General features: G+C 44.8%; 1 pseudogene across 1 annotated transcript; it reads left to right on the plus strand.

Annotated features, from left to right (window-relative positions):
* The first annotated feature begins 1,789 nt into the window (after window positions 1-1,789).
* Window positions 1,790-12,696, plus strand: LOC309403912 (saccharopine dehydrogenase-like oxidoreductase; annotated as a pseudogene). Its single transcript has 12 exons — window positions 1,790-2,507; window positions 2,758-2,870; window positions 3,770-3,850; window positions 4,326-4,455; window positions 5,771-5,820; window positions 7,374-7,504; window positions 8,029-8,146; window positions 9,311-9,430; window positions 9,556-9,612; window positions 10,144-10,255; window positions 10,871-10,952; window positions 11,422-12,696. The product of its transcript is annotated as a saccharopine dehydrogenase-like oxidoreductase (transcript).
* The last annotated feature ends 852 nt before the right edge of the window (window positions 12,697-13,548 follow it).

Here is a 13,548-nt window from a genome sequence, read left to right on the forward strand (position 1 = left end):
GCAGTTCCACTGAGGGGTAGTAAAGAAGTAACAGCTTTCCCCGACTTCCACAACATCTTTGTTCTTGCTCCTGGAGCTGCGTTCTACTCCCTTCTAGACATTCAATGCCTGACCGTGCTTCAACAGGAGACAACGGTAGTTTTACAGCCCCAAGAGTGCACCTAAAACGTTACCCTTTGCATAAAACTGGCAGGACACAATTGCAATTATGCGCGTGGATGGGCAGCACAAGCATAAAACGGGCTCTGACATTCAAAGCCGTGCAACAGAAAACTTAGACAAGGTACGTGACATTCTCCGTAAAGATACAGTAAAAGACCACCTCCTTCTGGAAGCCGGTGCAAGTCACATGAACAACTCCGCAGGTCAGCAAGCACATACCATCTGCAAAAGCAATTACAGAATCACAGAATCACTAAGGTTGGGAAGGACCTTTAAGATCATCAAGTCCAACCATTAATCTAGTGCCACCATGTCCCCTAAACCATGTCCTGAAGCACCACATCCACACGTTTTTTGAACACTTCCAGAGATGGTGACTCCACCACCTCCCTGGGCAGCCTGTTCCAATGCTTGACCACTCTCTCGGTGAAGAAATTTTTCCTAATATCCAATCTAAACCTCCCCTGGCACAACTTGAGGCCATTTCCTCTCGTCCTATCACTAGTTACTTGGGAGAAGAGACCAACACCCTCGTCGCCACAACCCCCTTTCAGGTAGTTGTAGATATTTCAAATGTATTCAGAAAGGACATTAACCTTCAGTACAAACCTGAGATGGTAAAAGACTGGCTAGGCAGCAGTGACTGGAAAAAGCCCCAGAGGTAGAACAGATCATGAGCTGCAGATGCATCAATAATGTGACACTTGCCATAAAATAAAGGCAAATGCTTGGGGCATGTATGAACAGGGGTAAATTCTGGCACATCACATAACCTTTTCAATCGATTTAGCACTGACAATGTGAATGTAGGGCCTAGCAGTGGACACTAGATTTCAAGAAAAATGCAAACCAGTTGGAAAGAGTTCAGAGGGGAACAGGAAAAATGTATGTATGAAGTGGCCTGTGAGGAAAGATCAAAAGAATTAGTGCTTTTTAATCTAGGGAAGACTGAGAAGATGCATGGATGTTTCCAGCTTTGCAGCATCTTTTTAATATACTCCTCAGTGACTGAATCTTTTACTAATGTCCTCTAGAAACATGAGAAATAGTATGAGGTTGAAACTACAGCACGTGGAGATCCAGCTTCTTGTCTCCAGCCATATGTATAATAAAATGCAGGAGGAGATTGCCTTGGGAACAGTGTGAAAGCATCTACCACTAGAGGTTTTCCAACAGGTTAGACAGGCATCTGTCAGGAACAGTTTAGATATGGCAGATGCTCCTTGGGAGAAAGGGCGAGTGAGCAGGATTCATGAGGTTGCTTCCCACGTGACTTGCTGCAAGCCTCTGGAATCCAGGTGAGCAGCCTGTCTGTGAAAAGCACAGAAAACATGACCATACCTCACCATGCCATGCAGTTGCAAATGCTCCTTGCCATTGTGGCTTTCCAGGGTCACCGCTTCTCCCCACCGCAACAGGGACTTCAAATTTTGCGTTGTTCTGCTTTTGTTGTTGAGCAAAACATAAATATTTGCTGTACTCGGGGGGAAAACAGAGTATTTCATTTTACTTCTAGGTAATTAAGGTTTTCTTCTTGATTAGTAACAGCACTCAGTTGATCTATACTCATCTGTGCTGAAATGCTTATGGCAGTAACTCAGCAATGAGCTGTGCTCATCAGGACAGATGTCTCCTGTGGAACCAGTAATGACGGCCTCTCTCTAGAAACGTTGTTGCTTAAGCTGCTAAGCTCCATAACCTCTTGGTATACTTCTGGTATCTTGAGATCTATCTTGGTATACTTTTATTTGTTCATGGAATGTCAAAAAACCCCTCAGCCGCCGAGAGACAGCACCCCTCCCTCCTTCCCAGCTGCCGGAACGAGAGCAAAGCTTATTCCTCCCCCGGCCGGGGCCGAGCCGCCGCTGCCAATGGCGACAGGCGGCAGCGGCTGAGGGCCTGCGCTGGGCGCGAGGTACAGCTGTGTGCCGCCAGGGCCCGGCAGGCCCACAGACCCGCGCGCCGCTCGGCACGGCACGCCCCCAACCGCCGCAACGGCCGTCACTGCCGCCGCGCGGGCGGGCTTCGCGCACCGCCCCTGCTGGCGAGGGGCCGGGCCTGGCCGGGGCCGCCTCGTACCGGCCGTTACCTGTCGCTAACCGCCAGTGCGGCGGTTCCTCTCCCATGGCGGGCGGCGGCGACGATACGGCCGGGGTGCCCGAGCGGCCCTATGAGCTGGTGGTGTTCGGGGCCTCGGGCTTCACCGGCCAATTCGTGGTGGAGGAGGTGGCGCGGGCGGCGGCCGGCGGCCGGCGAGGAGCTGCGCGGCGCGCTGCGCTGGGCCGTGGCCGGGCGAAGCCGGGAGAAGCTGCAGGCGGTGCTGGAGCGGGCGGCTGCGAGGCTGGGTATGGGCCGCGGCTGGGGGCCGTGTGGCGCAGCGCCGCCGTCCGGGGACGGCGGGGCCCGCGCGGCCCCGGAGTCCCGGCGCTGTCCGTTGGGAGCCGCCCACGGGCGGGTGCGAGGGCAAGGGCTGAGGGGCGAACGGGGTAAGCCCCTCGGGTATCGGGGCTGCGCCGGGGAGGTGGCGGCTCGGCCCGGGAAGGGAAGAGACGCCTGCGGCGGGCGGTGTCGGTGACGGCGGTCTCCGGTGCGCAGGGAAGGAGGCGCTCGGGGCGGAGGTCGGCGTGCTGCTGTGTGATGTGGGCGACGCGGCCTCGCTGGCCGCCGTGACGAGGCAGACGCGGCTGGTGCTGAACTGCGTGGGCCCGGTGAGTGTGGTGATCCGGGCGGTGCTCGCACGGCGTCCGCCGGGCGCGGCTCCCGGCAGAGCCCGGGGCGGTGTCTGCCCCTCGGCCGCCGCTCCTCGCCTGCGTGCGCGTGCGGGGGGGCTCCCAGCTCCTCAGGGCCGGCAGCGCTGCGACAGCTACCGGGCAACCTGCCGCTGGCTCCGGCATTTCAGGAGCCGTCCAGACGACACGCAGCTTTTTGAAGTGGAGCCAAAAGTACAGCCGTGTGCTGTAAACGCCTAAAGATTTCCCACCGCGATTTCTGGTGGTGTAATTCACGGACAATTCTCGCGGAAGTACTGCAGGGTGTTTTTTAAGCCTTTCACAGGCAGCATAAAAAACTGCTTGTAAGGTGGGGAGGAGGTTTGGGTTGGGCCAAAATGTTTTAAGTGGCGCTAGGGTTGAAAATAGAGCTGGGAAAAAAGCCCCTAGGCTTGCTCGTTTAAGCTCTTGGCCCCTTTAAAATTCCAGTGGCAATATTTCCAGCACATTTAGAGGGGATCAAAGTATGAGAGCTGGAAGTTGGATTATGATAACATCTTTGAAATTGAGTGTTTAAGTAGAGGCTATGCTGATAATATGAGAGCAAAAAGCAGAAATGGAGATTAGAAATACTAAATTGGCCTTTGTACTCTGATGAGGGAAATAGGGTGGAGTAGTCAGTGCACCAAACTCCATTAGCAGTGATGAAGTTCGTTAGGCTGTTGTGCTCTCTCCACCCGCCCAAAAAATGCAAGTACTATTCAATTTTTGTCCCACTTAGCAAAATCAATAGTCACCAAGGGTTTACTTGTATTATAGATACGTTAGATAAAGCACGTTGGGTGAGTTGTGGTGTGTGGATTTTGTTTCATTACGTGTGGTGGTCTTTCCTGCTATAGTATAGATTCTTTGGAGAGCCTGTGGTGGAAGCTTGTGTTGAAAATGGTGCAAGCTGCATTGACATCAGTGGAGAACCCCAGGTATGTGATGGCAGAAAAATGCTACCTTACCTCAAGGATCTATTAAAGGAGTATTTGTTCAGTATGTTTCATGTTTCTGCTAATGTTTTTGAACATGAAGACAAATTCTGCCTCCTGATCTATGATTTTCAGGTGCATTATTTGTTTTAAAGTGCATTAATGTGTATTAGTTGTATAGTTTTCTTACTTTGAGATGAGCCTCTCAGGTTCTCTCTGCAAATGCAAAATTTTTGGATTCTGATTCAAGTCTGGGTTGTGATTCTACATAGGAGTTTTGTGTAGATAGCATTTCTTTGCGCTGCTGTGGGGGTTTCATACCATAAAACATGAATAATATGCGTCTGTCTTAAAGATGCTCGTAAGTGGTCTGAAATATGTATGGTGCTATGATATGAGAGTAAAGTGCTGATGGTTAATATTGGGTATGGCCAAATACAGAGTTATGCTTAAAATCTTTGTTTGGACTGTGTTTTAGTTTCTGGAAGGAATGTACCTGAAATACAACAAAAAAGCTGCGGAAAGGGGAGTATATATCATTGGAAGCTGTGGCTTTGACTCTATACCAGCCGATATGGGAGTACTGTACACCAGAGACAAGCTGAAAGGTGACTTAAATAAGTGTGACCTTATGCTGACAAAGAAATGCAGATTATGCTTTCACCTGGCTTTCTAAAGCAGCAATGCTGATGTGGAAGCTCCCTCAGTCTCTCTTTTTGCCTGCCTTTACCAGCTGACCAGTTTCAACCAAATCTGATAAATAAAAATTTAAATCATATTCCCATTATACTGGAGGAAATTGGTCACTAGGTAGAAGAGGGATTCAAGATAATATTGCTCACTAAGAGAACAGACCCTTCAGTTGTCAGCAGCGGGCTGTTCAGCTAGCGTGTGGCTGTCCCTACATAAGCCCCAGCACAGTGCTTCTTGTGCAGCAGGAATCCTGTAGGGAAGAGACACTGAGGACAAGGAAAGCTGTGGGAAAGAGATGGCAAATTAGTGGGTAATCAGGTTGCATAAGTTTTCACGTTCTACCACGAGCACCAAGAAGCTGTTGTGTTAATGTAAGTAGATAGACGATGCCCTGTAATGCCTTTTCTTTACGAGCAGCTAGACAGTAACTGAAAGAGGATAAATACGTTTTAGAAAAGATGTGAGATGATTTAATTCTATGCAAATAGTACTTGATCCTAAACTCCAATGAAGATACTTTGTTTATCAGGTCTCACTTTAAAGTGGAAGGGCCAGTAAGAGTATCCAAATGTTTTGCTTTTATGTACTATTAAAACTGTTATTAAGTGGGATTGCTTTATACTGGAGCATATCCTTAACTTTCAGTTTAAGAGGAGTCTGTCTGGATCTTATTGGAGGGAGAGGAGAGGCATGGAAATGAGTATCTGGTGGTTCATGGGGTTATAATTTGATGGCTGATACTTGTTTTGAATAAAGGTGTCTCTTATCTCTTCCTGTTTTGGTCACCTGTCTCTCCAGTTGTTTGTCATACTGAAATTTGCCCATACACGTACAGTTTTACGATCTCACAAGGAACTGAGCAAAGCAAAACAAAGCGGAATTTGGAGGAGTTGTTTTGTTTTGCTGTTCATCACAACTAAGCATTCTTTGCAAAACACAAGCTATGCTAAATTTAAATGTTTTAGGAAATCTTGTGTTTCTTTTTTTTTGCAGAGGAAAAAATGTAATGAGTAAAGATAATATTAGTGAGCCTTATTGATGTACTTTACATAAGAAATTTGATACTTGCTAGCTAAAATGGAACTTAACCTCAGTTTATTTTACTTTGAGATAAAGATGTGACTCGCATTTTCAACTAATAACATTGGTGGCCTGCTATTTGAGTCTACCAGAGTGGCTTGGTGAACCCATGACCGTATATGACAAGTAATGTTTTCTTCTCCCTTAAAGGTACCTTAACTGCTGTCGAAAGTTTCCTTACGGTGAAATCTGGGCCTGAGGTTAGTTGGTTTATACCTTCTTGGAAACTCAAGAGGTATTTGTGATAACATCACCGTAGCCCATTAGAACAACTGTCATTACATTAATTCAGACCAAGTGCCAAGCTGGCAGTTCTTTGACGATAAGCCTCAGAATTTTATTCTTTAGGAGCTAATAAAAGTGTCCCAAGCAAACACCCTGTTGTAAGGTTCATTTGCATAGGCTGTCTATGTAAAGTTTTGTGTTAAGCTGTTTCAAGAAATACTTAGTTTTTGCAGAGATGTGTGAAGGATTCGTACACAAGTGAACTATAACAGATATGTAGTGTGTTGCCAGTAATGCTAGTGTTTGGCTGTTTGTTTTTTTGTTTGGAGGGGTTGTTGCAACATACTTTAATGCATGCAATCGTAATACATATATGTAATAATTGTAGTAATGTGTAATATATGTAATAATTCTGAGGTCAACGATGACACAAACCAAGCCAGTGTTGGTGCCCAATGCACTGGTTCTCCTGTCCTGTGCACCTATCTTGACAGATGGGGCCCAAGTTCTGGTGAACATCTGGAAGAGTGGAGGAGGCCCATGGAATGGGAGAATAATATCTACCTGTTGAAGGACAGGAGATAGTAGTTAATGAGAATGTATAAATCTGTATGTAGGGTATAAAGATGGTTTAAATATGTAGTGTTAAGTGTTGGTAAGAAGGGATTTCAGTAACGATAATTAAATACAATGGGATGGTTAGAAGATGCATATATATATATATATATACACACATATATGTATGCGCATATATGTGTGTATTAAATTATGTGGGACCTGAGCATGATGCTAATTGTACGGAGTATGGGTTGGAGATTGTATTGGGACTGGCTGAGATGGAGTTAATTTTCCGCATAGGAGCCCTCCTAGTGCTGTGGTTTTTATTGGTAGCTAGAACAGTGTTGATAACACACCAGTGGTTTGTCTACTGCTGGACAGTGCTCACACAGCATCAAGGCGGCCTCTCCAACATTTCACCCGCTTCACCCAGTAGGCTGGAGGTAGGCAAGGTCCTGGGAGGGAACACAGCCAGGACAGCTGACCCAAACTGACTAAAGGGATAGACCATACCATATGACATCAGCTCAGCAATAAAAGCTGAGAGAAAGGAGGAGGGGTGGGGGGCATTCATTATTGCGACATTTGTCTTTCGCCCCAACTGCTATGTGTACTGAAGCCCTGCTTCCTGGGAATGGGCTGGGCATCACCTGCTGATGGGAAGTAGAGAATAAATGTTTTGTTTTCCTTTGCTTCTGCGTGCAGCCTTTGCTTTTACTTTATTAAACTGCATTTATCATGACCCCCAAGGGGTTTTTTTCCATCTTACTTTCTCCCCTCCCCATGTCCTGTTGAGGAGGGGAGAGAGCGAGCGGCTTGTCGGGCACCCGGTGTTCAGCCAAAGTCAACCAACCACATTTCAATGTACTTCAATGCATGTAATCATACTACATATATGTGATAATTCTAGGGTCATTACTAAAATCATACATGAAACCTTTAGACACTGAATTTCATGGTATGTCCCCAGGGTTCTTGTGTACATGATGGGACCTGGAAGTCAGCTGTTTATGGCCTTGCAGATCAAGACAACCTGAGGAAGCTTCGCAAAAAGATAGGATATGCCCCTGTTCCAGTAGTTGGTGCAAAACTTGAAAGAAGGTCTAAGAAGCATAAGATACGAAACATGCTGTGTTCTAACAGTTCCAGTATTTATTATATAGGTGGTTAACATATTATTAAATACTAAAAAGATGCAGTTAGGACTTCGGTATAATAGGAACACATAATTTCTCATCTAGTAGAATTGAAGGTAAATTCAGTTTTACTGACTTGTTCGTATTTTACTAAAAACAGAACATGTCCCAGCATTTACTGGGTCTCAACGTTAGCTTGTTCTAAAAGACTTTTATTGACACGGCAAACTTTTGAGTTTGATTTCAGAAGTGATCAGTAGAACGGAAAAAAGAAATGTGAGAAGAATATAATTTTGATTATCAAATTCATCCTTGCTATAGCACATGGAATTTTGAGTTGGAATGGTTTGCTCTCGGTGAAAAAAGATGTCATAAAAATGCTTGAGAAAAAGCCAGTATTGGTAGGCTGCTATGAACAATTTCTTTGTTTGCTTGAACATTTGAACATTTTTTCTGAATTTTCTGGGTTTTTTTTTTCCTCATTTGCAGGGGACTTGTGTTTTACAACCGGGAATTCAAAGAGTACTCTGTTCCATTCATGGGATCTGACGTTTCCGTTGTGAAATGGTCTCAGCGTTATTTGCACACAGAGTTGCAGGAAACACCTGTAAGTTACTGTTAGTAGTATGCTATGTCTTTATTACAAGTTTCAGTGAATCTTTCCTTTATGTAATAACCGTTCTTGTTGCAGATCTGTGTAGTAGGATTTCTGTAGTTAGGTCAATAATAATGAAGTGCAATGTGCTTTTGCTTCTGTAAAGAAGGAAGCTTGTTCTGTTGATCACCTTTGGAAGCTGCTTGACCTGATGTGGTCCAGGTTTTCCTGGGTGCACTGGCCTGTTTAATACTACTTGATACTCTGCCTGATGAGCTTGCTTATTGCTGCTAGCATCATAGTTATGAGAGTCTCTTGTAGGGTTCTCATGTTGTCTGATTTCTGGGTATGATTTGTAGGGACTGGAAGCCTTGAGTCACAGAAGTATTTGAAAGGTAGGCTTCATGATTTTCAGGAATGATAAATTCATTGAATTCTGTTCCTGTGCAGAGGCTTTTTTTAATTGTATCAGTAGCGCTTCTAAAAGCATTATAATTGTAGTCTGTGTGACTCAGGTCAGGTGAGCATAGTGTAGTAAACATTCTGGTAACTAATTCAGATGCTGCTCATTTGTATCTGGAGAGTTCTTTGATGCTTGGGTCTCTGGTGTGCAGAGTAAAGGCAATGTGAAGAGGTGGTGGGGAAAAGATGTTTAGTTTTTGTTTTCCATGGTTTCCTGAGAGGAGACCAGCACCAACAATCTGTGTAACAGCTGTGCAGAATCACAGATACCAGTTAAGAGATGAAGGTGAGCTAGGGCTCTAAAGATATACTTGGGAACTACTAATGAGAAGGGCTTGCCATTGCTATTCCAGAATTCTAAAGTAAGGCCTCGGTTTCTCTTAAACCAAAGCACAAAGAGGAGGAAAGAAAGATCTCTGGAAAGAAGCCTCAAATCAGATACCAAAACACATCTTTCTTTAAAGTTTTCCAGTGTTGTTGACCCTGCTTGCTCCCTAGCCATTCTGTACTTCTATTGTCTTCTCATAATGAGTTATGAAGTGCAGCATTATTCAGAGAGTTGCTTAGAACTAAGACAATTGTTTAAGGCCCTATTTAAACAGCTATCTATCATATCAAACAATTGCATCCTGATTTAGGGGTGGATTAATTTTTACAAATTAATTGATGCCAACATTTTAATGTAAGTTCACGGAAAATGTTTTTTTGCCACAGGTGCAGTATGCTGCTTATGTGAACATAGGTGGTCTTGGCTCTGTTATCAAGCTGATGTTTGCTGGCATTGTATTTCTTCTTCTTGTGAAGTTTAGCTTTGGAAGAAAACTTCTAACAAAAGTAAGTGTTCAAAATGCAAAAGAATTAATTGTTTGTAGATCTTTTTTTTTCCCTCTAGTTTACTGTTGGTTGGGGTTTTTTTGTTTGTTTTATTTTTTTGTCCTGTCCCCGCCCCTGCTATATAGTACCTGGAATTCTTCTCTGCTGGACGCTTCACAAAGAAAGGACCAACACAGAAACAGGTAACCGACCGTTTTCCATCACAAGTATTGAATAAACTTGTTATGGTAATGGTGGAATAGTAATCTAGAGTCAACTGCTTAGTCTCAGAGAAATAATTTCTAAATGCACGTTGTGTGTGCCTGTTCAGATAGCTTTGAATATTTAAATAATCATGCCTTCTGCTACCAGACATCAAAGTATGTGGAACTCATATGAGAAAAAGTGGATCATGTTGCCGGATCTGATGTACTTAACACGCGTGGCTCACAGCACTCAACATGTCAGAGTTGATGACAGAGGGAGACTGAAGTAGCAAAAACCCAGGACTGAAAGCACTGAGAGAATAAATGGACTTTAGAACAGTAACAGTTCCAACGAAGCGAAAGTGATTAAAAACTTAGATGAGGTTGAACCTTTTAAGCAATAACTCTAATTACTCCCATGTTTAGATGGATCGTGGTATTTAGCATAACAGATACCTGTATTTACTACTTGTGCTTGCCCGATATGAGTTACTGTTTTGGTGACCACACTTGTCTTGTCCACTACAGATGGAGGGAACCTCTTTTACAATGACTTTTTTTGGCAAGGGTTACAGTGAGGGGCAAGATCCCCAGAATGGCAAACCAAATGTAAAGATCTGCACTGAAGTGAAAGGACCAGGTATGCATGTTAGTAGCAGCTAACTGCTTTTGCCTCATGTTCCCTACTCCAAAATAGGTTTGTGGTTCCGCTGCTGTTCCTTTCACCCTCAAGGAGCTCTTGCAACATGGAAGAGTCAACAGCCTTTACATAGTATTACTTTGGATACTACTGTTCATTGTGACCTGTTTTTTGAAATAGCCAATTCATTCCTTTGAAGCGAGATGACGCCTGAAGTAAAGTTTGAAGACAGCAAGAATGTATATTCAGAAAGGAGTTTAATGAGGCATAGCTTCTTTAAACAGAGATGTAACTGAATGCAAGTCTCGCAGCAAAAGTCTGAATTTAAGCACAGGATGGGGAAAGCTCTTTCTGTAATGGAGAGCCCTTTGGCACCATGAGGTGATCGCTAATGGTTGTTGAGTTATAGGACTGTATTTGAAGCAGTATTTTTCCAGATTAGATCTCAAGGACTTCACCAGCTGCTTGGGATGATTAGCAGGTAAGAAAGATGTTCTTAAATGGGGAAGGCCGTTTCATTGCCAGAGAGATTATTTTTCAGCCTGCTGTAGGTAAGAGCAAGACTATGTTCTACATTTCAGTATGCTGTATGGTGTTTGGGTTTTTTTTTGTCAGAGCCTGGCTATGTTGCTACACCAATTGCAGTGGTTCAAGCAGCTGTATCTCTTCTGGAAGATGCAACTTGTCTGCCTAAACAGTAAGTACTTTCCCATGCAGAACAGCTTGACCTGCCTTAAATTTAGCTACTGTGGGCATATGTTTCTCTTTGAAAATACAGGTCTCATAACCCTGTAGATTTCTGTATTACCTCACCCAAATGGCTGTGCAAGCGACATACTTCACCACAAGCTGCTGTAAAAGCCACTTACTCTTCATCTGCCTTTCCATTTGAAAGGATGTAGTCATAGGTTTTTAGTAATGCTTTTGCAGAATCTATCACATCAGTGTCTGTATTTTCAGTTAATGGAATGATTTCTATTGAGTTTGCTGGATGCAGGAATGATCCTCTAAATATGACCAGCCTGCCAAATTCCTCATACACTCTCCTGTGGGACAAAGTGGCTTTTTCTTTGTTAGGCACAGAAACACATCTTTGACTTCAGAAAAAGGTGTCTTGCAGTCACTGTACCACTAACGTTTTTCTCTTTTTTGCTTTTCATTAACAGGGGTGGTGTATATTCTCCAGGAGCTGCCTTTGCTAAAACAAAACTGATTGATCGCCTCAACAAATGTGGTGTTGAGTTCTCTGTTATTAGCAAGCCTGAAGTCTGAAGTCAAAACATAACTGTATGAACTAACACCTTTCCTGGGTCTAACTTCAATAAAACTCATTTGGCTGTAAAAGCTTAATCATAAAATAGTTTCACTGTGCTATTGTTTACAGCAGAAACGGAAGAAAAAATGAGTTAAAAAGTATAATATTACTTGCTATAGTGAGCTAACCCATGAAGGCTGTTGAGTTTTAATTCACGGGCATATTAAATAAGTGACTTACTGGGTACTAGTTGTAAAATGTTGAATCTCTTTCATCTAAGTTTTAAGTTACTATTTAATGGCACCAGTGTGGCATCTGCTTCACAAGTAACCACAGCTTTCTGGTTCTGCTCCATTCCCCAGCTATTAAAAGCAGGCAGGCCCTGGATAACAAGTGCCTTAGCAGGTAAAACCACTAGTTACTCCTTGTGCTTGTTTGGGATAGGTGCTGTTAGTCTGTGGTGGTCTTACTTCATTCTTGCAAAGCTTTAGTGCCCATAGTGAAATAAAAGAGTAGTTGTTCTTTGTCAGTTTATGGAATAGTTATTTTTTCTTCTTTTTTTCCTGTGTTACTATAAAGATCAGCTGATGCCATACAGTTGTCTCAAGGTATGTTCGCTTTCATCCTTACTGGCTTGCCTGTAGTGAGCTGTACTAAAAAAGGAGAGAAGAGAAAGTACAAAGAGTAGGTTTGTCAATATGACCATGACCCGCAGTGTGATGGTTCCTCTCCACATGGCAGGCAGTGGGGCCAGGGCACCCAAGTGCCCCTACGAGCTGAGCTGGTGGTGTTCAGGGCCTCATGCCTCACCATCTAGTTTCTGGTGGAGGAGGTGGCATGGGCGGTGGCTGGTGGGGAGCTGTGTGGTGCGCTACGCTGGGCCAGGGCCAGATGGAGCTGGGAGAAGCTGCAGGCGGTGCTGGAATGGTGGCCGAGATGTTTCTAAAGCTCTGGAAATTATTCGGAGAGATAAAAAGCTCTCCATCTCCCTCAGGAAAATACACCTGTTCAAAGATGCTGGAGTACACAGTTAATTCACCTGAGACAAAGAAGAACCTATGGGAGTTTTATCTTAGTTAGGAGTGCAACATCTGGTGCACAGCACAAACAATCTCAGCATTCAGGAAAACAAATTTTGCTTCATACTACTGCCAAGTGTTCTGTAAAGAAGCTGGCTTTTACCTAAAACAGGTTCTTACAGCAACATTTCTCTATGTTTAGATAAAGTGTTAGAAATATGCAGAAAACTCTTTCAGAAGAAATGGGGTTTGTATCCCTAATGTAGAGAGGGGTATAGATTTTGTGCCAGCCACGTTTCTGTTCTGGACAGATAGAACTGTAGAATCATTAGGATTGGAAAAGACTTGTAAGATCATAAAGTCCAACCGTCAACCCAGCACCACCATGCCCACTCAACCATGTCCTGAAGTGCCATGTCTACACGTTTTTTGAACAATTCCAGTGAAGGTGACTCCACCACCTCCCTGGGCAGCCTGTTCCGATGCTTGCTCACTCTGTAAAGAAATTTTTCTGAATACGTAGTCTAAACCTCCACTGGCGCAACTTGAGGCCCTTTCCTCTCGTCCTATCACTAGTTACTTGGGAGGAGAGACCAACACCCACGTCGCCAAAACCCCCTTTCAGCTGGTTGTAGAGAGTGGTAAGCTCTCCCTTCAGCTGCGTCGCCTCTGACCGTTTGCCGAGAGAGCGTCGAGCCAGGAGGGGGACTGCCCCCTGCACACGCTGCCTGGACCAACTGCCGCGCCACGCCCTTGTCAGGCGCCACGTCCTGTTTCTCTACCTGATCGCTCGCGCTCCCTGAGGGCTTCTCTGGTACGTGAGGGACTTTGGCCGCCGTCGCTCCTGTCCCCGCCACGCGGAGCCAGAGCGGCAGTTCGTCAGGAGCCCGCTCCGCCGGCTCCGGGGGCGGGGACTCCCTCTCTCTCCCCCTGACCTGCCGGCTTCGCGGTTTTGCCGCTTTAGGAAGGGTTCCCCGGCGCGATCCTTCGCCTCGGTGGCCTCACTGAAATGGCGGGTG

This window comes from Phaethon aethereus, assembly GCF_964289735.1.
Source record: "Phaethon aethereus genome assembly, chromosome: 3".
In the NCBI taxonomy this organism is placed as follows: domain Eukaryota; kingdom Metazoa; phylum Chordata; class Aves; order Phaethontiformes; family Phaethontidae; genus Phaethon; species Phaethon aethereus.